Raw genomic sequence first — 12,819 nt, forward strand, 5'->3', positions numbered from 1 at the left:
ACTTAAAGCGATAAATTTTCAGTAAGGCTTTTATATAAGAACACACACGAGAACTAGAAAGAAAACTTCTTTCTTTTTTTATAACAGCATTGGAGGAAGAAGCAGAGTTATCACTCAAGTGACATTCCCTCATATCTACATTAATTTTTGTTTTCATTTATAAATTTTGTAATATTAGAGACATCATTGCTCGTGATCATTTGCTAACATGCAGTTTCAGGACAGCATAGTTGTAGGGTCATTCTGAGAAATCCTGACCAGATCTGCTTAAGAAACTTCAGAAAAAAAAAAAAGAAACTTCCCCATTAATCACCCCAAGGTCCACCTCTTGTGTTTATTCTTCTTGCTCTACCATTGTTGCCCCTCAAGTTTTCCTAGGTTAGTACAGCCTCATTTATTTTTAAACCTTAGAGGAGGGGCAGACAGAGATCATGTCTACTGAACCAAGTTTCTTAATTGTTGATGATGTCCTGAAAATTATTTAAGGAGAGGTATCTCTGGATATTCTGCATCCAGATGTGAGCTGCTGCCACCCTCACACATTGTGTGGACGGTCTTGGTACTACAAACAGACTGAAGTGGCACACAGTGGTAGTGAAGGAAGATGCCTACCTGTGGTGGTGCACTCCTTCCCCCTGCCTCCTCTGGACCGCTCTACTATCTCAGAAATTCCAGGTGGCCCTGGCCTTTGTGTAACGAGTTGGGCAGTTAAGTGTCCCTTGACTGTACCAGCAACTCTTGCACGACTAAGGTGGAGAATAGCATTGACTGTACCAGGCACTCCTGTTAGCTGACTGAGGCAGGTAACGAGAGTGAGAATAATGGGATGATCCATCATTCCCTAGCAGCCCTGGAGCACTCCTTATCAGGGTTGTAACCTAAGTGGAACGACACCACAGTTACAGAAATTCCATCATTTTACTAATGACTAAAGCCAATCATCTTGCGAACCTATAAACAGCGGTCCCAGGCGAGGCCCTTTGAGCTCTCCTGGACTGCAGCGGGCTGTGACCAGCATCTCCCTCTGCGTGGGACACCTCTCAGAGTTTCACAAACTCTCCAGTTTGTGAAATTTTGGAGGACCGCAACCTGGGCTAACACTGTCTCCTCCCCAAGACTCAACTCTGGCCCATTGAGGAATGCCAAGACATTTGAAGTGACCATTTTCACAGAACTCGAGGGGAATTTTTAACAGGTATACCTATATTTATATACACATATATCTGTAGCTTTACGTCTCTGTGTGTGTGAGAATCAATCTGTAATCAAGCTATTGTTGTGATTAACTCACTTTGTAAATCTTAAAACTAATCCACAATTAAGTGTTGCTAAGATCTTATGATTTACCTAAAACTGTGAACGAGCCTCAAATTGCTGCTAAATATACATAATCCTTTAGATAAAACCCGTTGCCCAAGTCTGGGACTAGGATTAGACCTAGCCACACCTAAACTCCTCTCTAAGAAGTTTAGAAAGCAAGGGGCTCTATTCCGAACCTCGTGACTCAACGGGAGGATTTCTTTATCCTTTGTACCCTCTCTTTTCCCTGAGACATAAACAGTTGACCAAGTCTGAGACTAAGTCTGAATTCAGCCGCACCTAAACTTCTCTTTGAGGAGTTTAGGAAGCAAGGGAGTCCATTCTGAACCTCGTGACTCAACAGGAGGGTCTTCCTTATTCTTTACCCCTTTTGTTTCTCCAGTCTCTCCACATAAATAATTCTGATTTGATTCTAATTTGATTTTCCTTTGAATGCTTTAGTAAGTAGTAGAGTGAATCTTGCCATCAAATTCTGTTAAGTTGCATTTTTATAAACTTCTATTTGAGCGGCCTAACCCACTCATTCATGACGCTACCCAAACTATCTCCTGTGGTCTAGATGAATGGTTATATGGAAGCAGGCATTTGGGAGGTAAAGAGCTGGAATTACATAATCAGTGCACAAGCTAGAATCAAAAAGACCAGAGCTGTCACCCTAAAGAGTGTCCTCAGCTACTTTAGATCAAAATAAGGGGACACCACTCTTACCTTTAGGAAATCAGAAAGCAATGACCAGGGAAATCCTCATGATCATGTCTTTTGTTGAGATTCACAAGTTACCACACACCAATTTCATGAGGAAAGTGAGAAAGTATGAGGAATGTCTCTAAGTTGCAAGACAGTGATATCTCCCTGGTTTTCAATGCCCAGTGATCCTAGCAGTACACTTCAAAATAGAAAATTATTTTCAAATAGAAGACAGGTATCTAATTATGCTATGCTTGACAAAGGAGTCAAAAAGTGTTCTGATGGTGAAAGCTAAGTGGATACAAAGCAGATTGCAGACAACCTCCTCCTGTAACAGGTCGTCATCTCTATGTGGGTTAGGTTAGCTGTGTTCGATGACAAAAATTGCCTGTACTGTGGCTGAGGCCGAATGCACTCCCGCTCCGGTGCAAGAGCATCTGTTGGCAAGCCAAACCTTGCTGGCTGCATGTTGCCTGAAGAACAAATAATTTCTTTTTCCTGAAAAAAGCTGTAACACGTAAGTCATCATGGTCTCTGAATACTGGGACCAAGATGATTATTTATAACCGAGGAAGCCATGCACATATATATGAAAGTTGTATTTGAAACACCATAGACCGAGTGGACAAACATAGAAGCTACAGCTTCACCAAGAGACAGTCTAATTCCGCTTTCAGACGTGAACTTATCTGCAAGTGAAATCTGTATTCAAAGAACAGTACTTCGTCACAGGGCTTGATAACCAGTTTAGAATCAAAACATGAAAACTTCCATTTTGGCCACAATATAGCCAGAATACTATTCTCTGCTTCATTTTTGGTTTTAACCTGAGCTCTTTTTTGTTCTGCAACTACAAAGGATCCTTACATCGTCTGTTTCTAAAACTGCGTAAGGTCTTGAGGAGGTATCAAGTGATTCTCTGATAGCTACGCCAGGCACACAGACACATGCTAAACTGACTTCCTGCTCTCTCCTGAGGACCCTAACTAACAAGCAGCGCAAAATATCCTGGAATTGAAATGTGAAGGGCATCCAGAGAGTTTATGTGTCAATTTTTTTAATTCATCTTTTCAGATGTAAGTCATTAAGTACAAAGGATTACACAGTCAAGTTCTTGAATATTTTATAGGCTTGGGGTTTGAGAAATCTGACACAAATAAAGAACTTGTCAAGGGTTCATGATACAGGAAGCAATATTGTATAGGTCTTCACTACGAAGCTCCTTTACAACATGCAGAAGAGATCCATACTGAGATTTAGTTACAAACACTGACCTTCCAGAGTAAAGGATTTCCCTATGAATCTCAATGGGGCTAAAGGCAAAAATGGCCGAGGTAGAAGGTACCATGAAACAGTGTTTCACTTTTAATACATAAGCTGATCAAACTTACTCCCAACTTCACTGTTAAGACACACAATTTCTAAGTAGGTTTCTTAGTAATTCTTTACAAGAATTGCTTAATGAACTTCCCTTCAACTTTCAGAATCATGGAAACTGGCAGCTGTATGAAAGCACTTCCAAAGCGCCTGTCCAGCCAGCGTATTGCCACATCCTTCAGAAAAGGCCAGCACGTTATTCCAGAAATGGTGCTTTCACTATTACCAGCTGTAATGAGCTGTAAAAAACACACACACTCTGCCCCCAAACCCAACAAAACCAAATAAAAGCCCCACAACTTCGCAATGTACATTTAATTCCAGGCTCCTCACAAAATGTTTTACTGGATGGAAGAGGGCTCATTCTCCTTCACAACCTCAATGCTATTTGGCACCTTTGCTCTTCAGAGTTTTTTCCTATATAAAGTGGGTCCACTGGGCAATTGCTTCAGTTCCAGGAATAAAGGACTCATCTTGTAATCGGGATGTCTGACAGCTTTGAATAATACTGGCAGGGATAAAGCTGCAAACTATTTCAACTAGATTTAACAGAGAGGTCCAAACTAAAGATCTCTGAGCCCAGGTGAGTAGGGAAAACAGGCACGCTTTCTTAACACTTTCGAAGAGGAAATTTAAAAGCAAGATCAATGCATGTTAGACACCAGAAAATGGAACCACTCGGTGCAAATCCATAGGAAACCTGAATTCATTAGTTCTACCACTTTAGGAACTACTTATTTAGCTTAGGAGAATTACTGTACATGAGCTATCCATGGGTAAATAAGTTGTTCTGAAAGCACTAGACAAAGCAAATAAGGCTACTGTAGAAATTCAGCACTGACAATGGAGCAGAAACTAAAACCAGATTTCCAAGTTATTACTTTGCAGAGGTTTGAAAGGAATGGATAAAGGGAAGGGACAACCTTAGTGATTCTGTGACAAACAGATATCATGATCCTGTGAGTTTTATTTAATTAGAAAATTATTCCACAAAATTAAAATTCCTTACCTCCATCTTCTTTTTCTATCACTGTCTAAAATCACCTCCCTGTTGCCACCCGAGACTGACTTGGCAAGAATACCTTAAAGTGAAACTAGAAGTGGGAGATCTCCATTGTGTTCCTTAGCAAGGGATGGCTCAAACAGTTATTTTTTCCAAGCTAAGGAACACAGGGTCTTCCCATCCCCACCCAGAATAAAACAGAAAAACCACAGACAAAGTGAGTTAGATGGACTGTAAAGCCTCTTGAGACAATTTACAGGTGGGACTCTATAACTTGCCAACCACAGCAAGTATAAAACACGTCCTCGACAAACACCACTGCTTCAGATAAAGGCAATACTTCATAATCCAAATCATCAGCTGTTGAGACTAAGCATCACTTTTGGTCACAGACTTAAAGAAAAACAAACCCAAGAAGCCCTCAACTCTCCCCCATTTTCATTTAAATGAACACAGACACCAGCTAAGTAACCCACAGCTGCCTCCAACAGAAGTTTTGAACCTGAGCCTTGGAGAGCAAGACAGAAGAAAGGGTGTGCAAGTGTTATGGGCACCATTGGTTAAAGGCTCAAAGGCAGAGCTGCAGCCCCCAGCTAATATCACAGAGCAAGGAAATTGCAACTCGGAAGTACAGAGCACATGCATGCTGATTGAATACAGGCGAATACTATACCAAATAGAAATTATCACTTTTTTTTATAGATACAAATGGTAACTGCTGCAGTTGTAACTAAAGACAGCGATGACAGACCAACGGTCATGTAGGCAAGATGTGACTATAGCACTACAAAATAGGTGACTTTTTTAGTTTTATGCACTTTTCTGAGAGTTTCTTAAGTTCTGAAGTAGGTCAGGGTATTACAGAATCACAGAATGGCTGAGGTTGGAAGGGACCTCTGAAGGTCATCTGGTCCAACCTCCCCCTGCTCAAGCTGGGCCATCTAGAGCCAGTTGCCCAAGATCACATCCAGATGGCTTTTGAGTATCTCCAAGGATGGAGACTCCACAACCTCCCTGCGCAACTTGCTCCAGTGCTCGGTCACCCTCACAGTAAGAAAGTGTTTCCTGATGTTCAGATGGAGCCTCCTGCATTCCACTTTCTACCTGTTGCCTCTGGTCCTGTCACTGGGCATCACTGAAAAAAGCTTGGCTCTGTCCTCTTTGCACCCTCCCTCAGGTGTTTATACACATTGATGAGATTCCCCCTGAGCCTTCTCTCCTCCAGGCTGAACAGTCCCAGCTCCCTCAGCCTCCGCTAAGATAAGAGATACCTCAGTATCTTAATCATCTTTCTGGCCCTTCATTGGACTCTCTCCAGTATGTCCATGTCTCTTGTACTGGGGAGCCCAGAACTGGCCACAGGACTCTAGGTGTGGCCTCACCAGTGCCGAGCACAGAGGAAGGATCACGTCCCTTGACCTGATGGCAATACTCTGTCTAATGCAGCCCAGGACATCATTCACCACCTTTGCCACAAGGGCACATTGTTGGCTCATGTTCAACTTGGTGTCCACCAGAACCCTCAGGTCCTTTTCTGCAAAGCATATATATTGGTGCATTGAGTTGTTCTTCCCCAGGTGAAGGACTTTGGCCTTGCCCTTGTTGAACTTCATGAGGTCCCTGTCAGCCCATTTCTCCAGCATGTTGAGGTCCCTCTGGATGGCAGCACGACCCTCTGGCCTATCAGCCACTCCTCCCAGTTTGGTGTCATCAGCAAACTTGCTGAGGGTATACTCTGTCCCTTCATCCAGATCATTAATGAAGATGTTGAGCAGGACTGGACCCAGCACTGACCCCTGGTGTACACCGCTCATCCCTGGCCTCCGATTAGACTTTGCGTCACTGCTCACCACCCTCTGGGCCCAGCCTTTCCACCTGTTTTCAGCCTAACTCTCCTTACCTTGGGATGTAAGCTACACAGAGTTCTGAAAGGCAACCAACAGTTGAAAACTGATGTACCACAAAACGAAATTTTTTGCTTGTATTAATTACTTTATCGAATCTGAATGCTACCAGTCAATGAGTTACACTGCAACATAGGCTAAACTAGCTACCTAACTTTCCTTAGTTAACAAATTGCCCTTATAGCGATAATAGGAAAACCTCTAAGATGGTTACCCTTCCCTACTGTCCTACCTACTCCAAAATAATGCAGAGGTGTAGCTTCTCCTCCACTTCACCAGCACTCACACAGGAAGCCAGACGAGAATATCACTTCAACTTAAAATTTACTCTGCAAAAGGATCGCAAAGACACCCCCCACTCCCAAACAAGTACACTGAAACAGCTTACATTGGTACAAGAGCGCTTGTCGCGGTGGCAGCGCTGGCTTAATGTTTGTGGAACTATGACCCAAGATGATGCCAAAACTAGTTAAACTTCTCCAATTACACAGGAAGTCTCAGAATTTACAACAAGCGAGAGACTTGCGTGAAGAATCAAGCATTTAGACTACACATATGTAATATTTAAACAGCATCTCTGAATATTATGGATCCTCCAACAGTGAAAAAATGAAATGGTGTTCCTTCTCTCATTGCTGATTTGGAGTTGCTCGGTGTTGGGCTAGCACCATTTTATTATTGTCGTAAATCAGTAAGAAGAGCTGTAGTACAGAGCAAAAGGGAATTTCCATCCAACCTAACATTTGTGTTCAATTTCTAGCTAACAACTTCACCGATGCATGAAAACAAAGCAGAGTCCAACTTCAAAGGTTGAAGGCTGGCATGAATTAAGTGTCTTTTAAGCCAACCACTCATTACAGACTACAGATGCAGGCAGACACCCCAAATGAGCAACATTATTTTCACTTTAAACTTCAGTTACTTGAAGAAGAAACAAAAAACTTTAAAAAGTTAGGCTCTCCTCTTCCCGTAATACCTTTACACTGCTTTTAATAGTGTCAGCAGCCTAAAGAACAATGTTTTCGGTAATCTTCTCATGGCATTGCCCACCACCACACCAATGACTTTCAGATCACAAGATCCAAGAAACCTGCATTTAGACCTAAAAGTTAATAAATCCACACTCTGATCATTCCACCCTCACTAGAGACGGACCACAAAGAACTCATTTTGCTGTCAGGGTACCGGCATGAATGAGATGTGCTTTTAGATGGCATAGATCTCATTTCATAGTCTTCATCTCAGTCAGTTAACCTGACAGAAGTTCAGGTAACTGGATGAGAAAGGTACTTGTTAACAGGAAGCATGAAACATTTTCAACAGTCTGCTACTTTCTTCTTATCTGAATCACAATGGCACACAGCGTGGCTGATGTAAAAGATTGCTATCATATATCATGGTTGCAAAAGTAACTCATTCACCTTCAAAGACTAATGCCATAGCTTTTCGTACAGGAAACAAACTTAGTTTACACACAATCTGTCAATCCTGTGCACACAGCAGAATCACTTCCGTGCTGGCACAGAGCATGACAACAGTGCTACACTTGTGAGGTCAAACCAAAGTACACGCTGGACACATGATATGCACATGTAAAAGCTGGACTTGTATTTTAACCAGCAAGTTAGGTTAGCATTATATAAACTGGGCACTGCACACCATTTCTTAATCAGGGAGTAGTGACCTTTACATGTTTTACTGCAATCTGAACCAAAGAAAGCCCTACTGCTCACTCATTCAATCTGAGATGTTTTCACTCAACTTTCCAGAACGCACACAACTCACGTTATGATTGATACCCTTCAGAACAGGAAAACGTGTTCCTGAGGGACTTAACTTGAATAAAGGAGTCACAAACGTGACTGAGATGAAGAATGCTAGCATGGGAACTAAGGTATAAAGTGACCAGCAATACTAAGGGTGAGCGGTCCCTCAGGCTGGGGACAAGTATAACACTTCTTCAGAAGCCTGAGAATTACAACGAGACCCATTACGAAATGATTAGGAACATTAAAGCTGTCAGATGCTATGCACGCACACGTTTTACATACCCATTTTCATTTAAACACCTGGTTTGTACACACAGCTAGGCACACATCTCCACTGGCATTTCGATAATCAGGGACAATATTCAATATTGTTATTTAACTGAAAACTGCTTCAGCTGAAACACTGTGCTGTGATACTCACTATCCTTCAAAGTGGCATAGACTTCACGACATTTTTCACGAGTTCTCACGATGCAAACCACTATGATTCATTGAGAATCCCTTCATATCAAATGCTACGCTACTTATACCTCCCTCCAGTCACGTGTCATTTACAAAGTTATTTTTAAGACCATCTTGGATCCAAAAACTTAGTACAAAAGCACAAGCACTACTGTACAAATATTAAACCGCTGAACGGTTCTTGTCCTGGCACGTCCCAGCTCTTGACTTCCCTATGCATTTTTTTCTTTCTTCCACCCTATATATTATCCAACTTCAACCCATATATTCTATTAATTCACATCTAAGCTGGATATGATTGGTTACAATGTCACACACCTTGTGCCAACACACTTTGCAAAGTAAAAGCATATTTGAACAGAGCGCTATTCCAAATCCCATTGTTGCCTAATTTGTTATACTTCAACACCTGGAAGCCAGAGGTGTTCTTACAATTGCAGCATACAGGGCAGGGGGAAACGAACCCACAAAAAGTAGTTCTTTAATTCCTCCCTTTAAAAAAGTTGGAAGCATCCTCTACGTTCACCCAAGAAGAGACAAGGTGAAAAGCAGCTGGAGTAGCTCGGCCAGCGGCGTCAGCAGCACACGTTCACTGAATTTTTGCCTTCTTGTTCATAAGGTGTCTTTGGAATTTCAGACTAGGACTAAACTTCAGCTAGAAACCTACAGCCCGTGATGCATGTGGCCAGCACATATCACAGCGCCACTTGAGTGACAGTCACTTCACTCTGCTGCTGGTCAGCTCCTGGGAACACTACTTGGAAAACCAGGAATCAAAGCAGCAAAGGCACTATCAAGCACTTACATCCTAATTATCTCTTTGCAGCTGTCAGACTCCTTCAAGATCCACCACCATTTTTCATCTACTCTGTTCAAATCTTTCCATGTATTGATAACCTAAGGGAATAAGTAAGTCTCTAAGGGAGTCAGTAATATCCAAATACTTCCAAGTTTGCAACTGTTCTCATATGGCTTCGCATACCCGATATGTTATTTTGAATACATGCATCTTAAAATCATGCTCACATGAGCATTTTCTTATTTCCCGTTCAGTGACAAACGTGTTTTCAGTTGTCAAATCTATTTCACCCCAGAATGTACCTATGGATCATTATCGTGGCACTAACTGAAAGTCAGAATTAAAAATTCTAAGCCCTTATAATAATAACCATTTCCCCCTAGAAATTTTCTTCCTTCCGATTTGACCGATTACTGCACACAATTGAGAAGTGACAAACAACACCCTGCAGTTTGTTAAAGTGCTATGTAATGTAATCATGTAATTAAGATTGTCCCAATGCCTTCTATATGAAAAAGCAAAGTTAAAATCACACTTCAAACCAAGCTATTACATTACCTGACTTCTGAATGCCTTCATTAAGTTATCTTTGCTTAAAGTATTTAATAATCATATGTCTGGGTGGAGTCTAATAGAATGCCAAGCTATTACACGAAAAGTAAAAATAAAGACGTGTGATTTTCTATGTACTTATGGCCAGTGACTCAACACATCACTATTCCCTTCTTCTTCGCTTTACTTCCACCTTTTCCCTACAAACTTCCCTGGACAAACGGCATCATGTGCTACGGCTGTATTCAGAGACGTGTATGCTGATGGACTCAGGTCTGTCACAAGGAGCTAGATTCTAGGTGCCCTGCCCTTACTGTGAGCAATAATTGTGTTCTTCTGCATTTGTCAGATGTTGATTTCCATGAAACTAAATACTTCAATCTCCTTAAGACCTCTGTCACTGGCAAATTCGTCTGAAATTGGCTGGAGAGCTAAAGTTACTAGCTGGAGAAAGAATAGCCGGAGCGTGTCTGTAAGCCGCCTTTCCTTAGGAGACCAGGCTGAAAACACACCCAACAGGAAAAGTTAATTTCCAGGGACCGAATTCTAACTAAAAAAGCTGGACTTCTACCCCGTAGTCTGAAGCTGACTAGCTTCCAGGTTGAGATGTCAGGCAACAAGCGCACACAGAGATGATGCACAGCACATTCGCTGTCCTGGAATACGCTGAGAAGATGTTATGGTTGAGAAAGTGTCCGTGCATGGCTCCCTCCAAAGCTGACTTTCTGAACAGCGATTTATGGTCAATTGTCTCGGACCATCGCGATTTCAAAACGATAAAAACACCCGTCTCCAAAACGCAGGTGCCGTCGTCTTTACCCCTTTCCCCGATGACACGCACCAGCACTCGGAGACCTTACCCACGCGGGGCGGGGAGGCGGCCAACCCTCACCACCCGAGCAACAAAACTTCTCCGGGGCAAAAGCCCGGCCGCCGCCAGCACCCGAGGGGCAGCAAGCAGCCGCACCACAAAGGGCCGCCCGCACCCCCCAGCCGCGTCCCGGCGGGGGGCTGCACCGCCCCGGCCTGTTCCGGCCCCGCAGCCCCCCCACCAGGCCATGCCCGAGCCACCCCCCCCCCCTCCGGGCAGGCCGGGCCGGGCCGGGCGCACCTGGGCACGGCGAGCGGCGCGGGCAGACAAAGGGGCGCCGGCCGACCCCACGACGGAGCCGCCGCCGGCGTCCCGTGGCGAGAAGGGCGGCGAGCGGCCCCCGGCCCAGCCCGGCGCCCCGACCGGCGGGCGAGGAGGCCCGAGGCGGCTCCCGGGGGTGGCGGGGAAGGGCCCACGGCCCCGCCGTCGCCGCGGCGACAGGGCCGAAGCCCCGCGTGCGCGGGGAGCGCGCCCTTTGCCAACCGCCTCCTCACGGCAACGGTCGCCGCGGGGGAGGGGAGGGAGGGGCGGGCCGCGGCCAGCGGCAGCCCCGGCGCGCGCCCCCTCAGCCCCGGCACCGCGGCCGCTCCCCGGCCCGCCCCTCCTCCTCCTCCTCCTCCTCCTCCTCCTTCCCCCCCGCTCACCAGGCTCCGCTCTGAGCGCAGGCAGCGGGCCCACCCCCGCGGCAGCGCCCGGCACTCACAGGGGGGCTGGGCGGGCTGAGCAGCGGCAGCCCCACCGCGGGGACCATCCTCCGAGCGGACACCCCGTGTCAGCGCGCTGCCACTGCCTCCACTCCAATCCCCTCCCGCGCAGCCGACCCTGCTGCTCACACGCGCGGCCCAGAGCAGCCAATCCGAGCGCACGGGTTGAGCCGTCGAGGCCAATCAAGAAGGCCGCGACGGGGAAGGCGTTGCTCGCCGCAACTGGGCGGGGCGGGGGCGGCACGGGCCAATCGGCACCACAAACATTGGCGGGGTGGCCCAATCGAAGGCCAGAGAGGTTGAGACTGGCGTGCGAGCCGTCAACAAGTTAAGGTGGCCGAAACAGGAACTGCCGGAGACCGGCACTTCAGCCGACCAATGAGAAGAGCGGGAAGGGGAGCCCGGAGGGGCGAGAGGCGGGCGGAAGCTTTTAAAGGGGAAGCGGCCGCGTTGGTGCTCCGCGTTACCTCAGCGCCGGTTTAAACCGCCTCTTCCCCGCCCGGGTAGAAGCCGCCCGCCCGCCCCCGCCTCGGGGCCCCCCTCGCTCGTTCCTACCTCGGGGCCGCCGCCCGACCCGCCGGTGGAAGCACCGCGTCTGCCGGGGGCCTCCCGCCCGCTGCCAGCGGCGGGGCTGGAAGGGGAACGGCTGCGGCCGCGGGTCGGCCCTGGGCAGCCGGGAACCCTCCGTGACGGAAGGTGCGGGACCCTCCGGAGCTGCCAGGTAAAAAAAAAAACAAAAAATAACCCCGTATATAATTTTTTTTTTAAGATATAAAAACTTTTTCTGTCAGCATTTACAAAGAAAACTCCACGAAGCGGCCGTGGGTAAAGGCTGAGGGGTGAATTCAGCCGCTCCGGTGGCGGGAGCCGTCCCGAGGAAGCGGATCTCCGCGTTAGCTGGATCGAGCGCATCGGTAACGACATTTATGCACTGGAACACGGCCCTGCTGCCCTGCCGTCAACCTTCTGGAAAGGAATTGAGATTAAAAAAGCAAAAAAGGCACCGGCTGTTTGTTAGGAGCCCAACCAACTCCTGTGATTGTTCTTTCTTTGCTATTGTTCATTCTTTAACAGAATCAGATGTTTCAATACGAGCTTTATGACACGCTGTGCTTGTATTTAGTTATATTTAATAACATTTAGTAAATTTATTTATATTTAGTAACACCCTTCATCCGTCCTCCTCAGGAATTAAACAAGCGCTTAGGAAAAGTGTTGTTTCTTCCACTAAATTAGAGACCCCGAGTCGTTAACAGCTCCCTGCTACCCAAGTTCGTATTTCCCGCGAACACCTCTCTAATTCAATGGCTACTCACAATAAGGCAGCCTCCTATTTCCAGCCTCAGTGGTTTCCTTCCACAGGTGTTCTGC

The sequence above is a fragment of the Gavia stellata genome, chromosome 1 (assembly GCF_030936135.1).
Source record: "Gavia stellata isolate bGavSte3 chromosome 1, bGavSte3.hap2, whole genome shotgun sequence".
Classification (NCBI taxonomy): Eukaryota; Metazoa; Chordata; class Aves; order Gaviiformes; family Gaviidae; genus Gavia; species Gavia stellata.